Genomic DNA, 4,273 nt, shown 5'->3' with positions numbered 1-4,273 from the left:
ACGTCAACTCTGCACCAGCAACATATTTTTAAGGCGCCGTTTGGGTGAGATCAAGACACACTGCAAGGGGAGTCTTCACAATCCAATCTCTTTACTTTATTTTTGTCTTGCTTTATTTTATTTACTACTTTGTTTGCTGCACTAAATCAAAACACAAAAAAAATAGTTGCTAGTTTTACTTTATTTACTATCTTGTTTGCTATATCAAAAACACAAAAAAATTAGTTACTTGCATTTACTTTATCTAATTTGCTTTATTTACTGTTGCTAAAATGAATACTGCTGAGAATACTAAGTTGTGTGACTTCACAACCACAAATAATAATGATTTCTTATGCACACCTATTGCTCCACCCGCTACTACAGTGGAATTCTTTGAAATTAAACCTGCTTTACTGAATCTTGTTATGCGAGAGCAATTTTCTGGTGTTAGTTCTGATGATCTTTCTTGCCCATCTCAATAATTTTGTTGAACTTTGTGAAATGCAAAAGTATAAAGATGTAGATGGTGACATAATAAAATTAAAATTGTTTCATTTCTCACTAAGAGGAAGAGCTAAAGATTGATTGCTATCTCTGCCTGAATGAAGCCCGGTGATCAGGGGGATACGTGAGCACCCCCTAGCTGCTCAACACGTGTCTAACGCCATCCATTAATCCGTTAGCACTAGGTCCTCCTCCACAGTGCCCCACTAGGCCACCACCACGCCCCCCTCCTCTAACCTCACGCACGCACCCAACATCTTGGTGCTCTGCATCTCTGGCCATCTTTCTCCGATGCTCGACCTCCGCCCTCCCAAGCTCCACCGCCGCAGCTCTGGCCGGCCACGCGTGTGCAAGTTTCGGGTCCTGCCGCACGTGCGTCCGTGAGCCCCAACCTTGCGCCTCCCTGCAACTCAAATCGAATCAGGGGAAGAGGAATTGAGAGGCAGCAGTACTCAAATCGAATCAGGGGGAAGAGGAATTGAGAGGCAGCAGTACCGCCTGGGCCATCCCGTGGAGCGGCGCGGTCACATGCACCTCATCACCATCACCGGCGCCGGGGAGCACCGCCTGGGCCTTCCCCTGATCTCTGCCCTCCGCTCCTTGTGCCGCTGCTGGGGTCCGAGGACGCCACGCTGCAGCTCAACGCGGTCAGCGCACCGGCCGGTCGAGCACGAAGAAGAACTCGCTGGCCGCGCTGCTGTGCCTGTCTGCCGAGCGGGAGAACGTGGGGAAGCTCACGCTGGCGTTGCTCGCGAAGCGGGGAGGCGCCGAGGCCATCGTCAGGGTCGACGGCGCCGTGGCCAGGCTCGTGTCCGCGCCGGCGGAGTGGGGCGCTGGTCATCGCTAACCGAGAGCAGCATCCGAGGAGGTAGCGAAGGCCCGCGTTTAGCAGCTTTTTCTGGGAGAGAAAGATACTCGCCCCCACTACGTGCAGCACGAATACAGGTAATTTCATACCCTCGATTTTGGAAATTTACAGCGAACTGACCTCGATTCTTGAATTGAAGTTGGCCGCGCGCGTGTGCTGTTCGATTTGAGATGGCCTGCAGGCTAGAATTGTTCGAGCACCGCAAGTTTGAGAAGGGATTGAGAGGGGGCGAACCTAGTTGCAGACTTGCAGTTCACTTGTGTTTGTCTGCAACCAGCCAGCATTCCGAAGCCTGCTAATTGTAGTCTCATTAGACAGCGAAACTGGCCACAAGCTGCTGTGTTCGCGGCGGCGACGAGCACACCGAGCCAGTGATGCTGCTGGGGCTGCAGATGACCATGCCGAGCACGGCCATACCCGCCTCATTCTTCTCCTTGCTTAAAAGTATTGTCTTCTTGAAGGCTGCTGAAGAATATCATCTTCTTCCTGATACCTTGTATCTGACAGTGAACTATATTGACCCTTTTTTTTTCTGACAATAAGATCAATCGCCAAAGGCTACAATTACTTGGTGTTGCTTGCATGCTTATAGCTGCATAATATATTAAGATCCAGCAAGTTCATTTTTATTTATCTTCATTTACTCTGTATTTTCATTTCAGTGGTTCGCATACTAATTTTGCTAGTTCAGTAGATAGATCTCCGAACTGTTGAAAATAAGACGGTATACCACCAGTACAACTCCATCTATGTTACCTGATGTTATCTATGGTACCCATTACCCAAGCTAACATTACATTTAGCTGTCATGTCATATTTCTATAAATCCATACAGCTTATCCACTTTCCAGCATGTCTGCTCGTAGTGAAATGGTCATTTTATCAATAGATATAGTGTTACTGCAGTAATATGGCCATTTTATCAATAAAATAGCAAACGTGGTGAGTTCATAGGACATGACCACCATATATCTATCCTAGTACTGATCGGTTAATTTCCTTTGATAGTGTTATTTCAGCTGCAATTCCATCACTATTTTTTTTGCCTATATTTCCATACATACATCTGGGGCAAGGAAAAATTGAACTGAAACTGAAGTTTAAACTGCAGTACCTTCTTTTGGCAGCTGGAGTATATAGTCTTGATTTGTTCTATGATTATTGTGATTTATTTTCTGTGAATAATATATCCTAAATTGGAAAAAAAAAAGTGTGCAGGACAGTTGAGATGGGAGGTCGTCAACTACTCCGTATATGTTAGGAAGATTGCTCATTGTTCTATTCACTGAAATGACAAACTGTTCCCAACTCATTGCTTGTCTCCTTTAGTGAAGACATACATGTTGACTGAAACTGTTGTCCCGACACTTGCAATTGCAAATGATAAGATTCAGCAAGGGATGCACTCTGCCGAATTTGGACCAAACTTCATCCAAATTGAAAGAACAAGTTTAGTTTATATACATGAAAGCTTTTTCTGCATTGTTGATGGTGATTTGGAGCATTAGCCTTCCCTCTCGCAGTGAACTGAACTGTTGGTGCACTGAAACTATGAGCTGACCCTGGAATTCTTTTCTAGTGAAACTGTAGGAGGCTGGGTGGAGAGCGTGCGCTGGAGGAGAAGCGCCGATGGCATCGGCCGGCTTCTTCCCAAGCACGATGAGCCTGGCCGGTCGACGGGGGGCGCGGGGCGCCACCGCCGTTCGCGATGCAGGTGCGGGTACTAGGGAGGTCGACCTCCGCCCCTCCTCCGTGGAGATGAGGAGGCTGAGGCGCGCGGCGGCCTCCGCGCGGCCGCGGCGAAGGGCGGCGGTGTGGAAGGAAGGGGCGCTCCTTGGGGCCATCTGGGCGGTGGTGCGGGCACAGGGATGGCCGGAGCAGGGGCAGCGCACGGCCTCGCGTCTGGGCAGGAGGAGCAGGGGCGGCGCGCGGGTCTCTCATCGGTGAGGGAGGAGCAGGGTGGGCATCGATCGTTTCCTTTTTTTTATAACGGGTGGGCATCGTTTCCTTTGTTTAGCGCTGGCCATGATTAGATAACATGTGAAAAGTAGATTCCATGCTAGAAAAGTGACTTCACGCCGTGAACTCATCCGTGAGCATCTCAGCGATTTGGGCAGATCTAAAAGCAAATCGGACGATGAAGAGTGGGTGCTCACGTACCCTCCTGGTCACCAAATCCACTCTCGTCTCCCATAAGCGCTTTTCTTTAACGCCTTTCAGCTAGGCGCAGAAAGTGTATATCAAGTATTATCAAGAGATGAAGCATCAACATCATAATTTGTTCTAATAATAGAATCAAAAGGTAACTTCATTATCTTTCTAGGGAAGTGTTCCATACCTTTCTTGAGAGGAAATTGATATTTAATATTACCTTCCTTCATATCAATGGTAGCACCAACAGTTCGAAGAAATGGTCTTCCCAATATAATGGGACAAGATGCATTGCATTCAATATCCAAGACAACAAAATCAACAGGGACAAGGTTATTGTTAACCATAATACGAACATTATCAACTCTCCCCAAAGGTTTCTTTGTAGAGTTATCAGCAAGATTAACATCCAAATAACAATTTTTCAATGGTGGCAAGTCAAGCATATTATAGATTCTCTTCGGCATAACGGAAATACTTGCACCAAGATCACATAAAGCATTACAATTAAAGTTATTGACCTTCATCTTAATGATGGGCTCCCAACCATCCTCTAGCTTCCTAGGAATAGAAGTTTCGCGTTCTAGTTTCTCTTCTCTATCTTTTATGAGAGCATTTGTAATATGTTTTGTGAAAGCCAAATTTATAGCACTAGCATTAGGACTTTTAGCAAGTTTTTGTAAGAACTTTATAACTTCAGAGATGTGGCAATCATCAAAGTCTAAACCATTATTATCTAAAGCAATGGGATCATTGTTCCCAATGTTG

The 4,273-nt window shown here is 46.3% G+C and overlaps 1 long non-coding RNA gene across 1 annotated transcript; it reads left to right on the top strand.

Annotated features, from left to right (window-relative positions):
• Positions 1 to 712: 712 nt before the first annotated feature.
• On the top strand, positions 713 to 3,421 carry LOC127312546 (uncharacterized). The gene is made up of 2 exons (XR_007858411.2): positions 713 to 1,431; positions 2,934 to 3,421. It is a non-coding gene; the product is annotated as an uncharacterized lncRNA (long non-coding RNA).
• Positions 3,422 to 4,273: the final 852 nt, after the last annotated feature.

Source organism: Lolium perenne, chromosome 7 (assembly GCF_019359855.2).
Source record: "Lolium perenne isolate Kyuss_39 chromosome 7, Kyuss_2.0, whole genome shotgun sequence".
NCBI lineage: Eukaryota > Viridiplantae > Streptophyta > Magnoliopsida > Poales > Poaceae > Lolium > Lolium perenne.
Note: the sequence above shows the minus strand (reverse complement) of the source record. Positions and strands in the feature narration are given on the sequence as shown.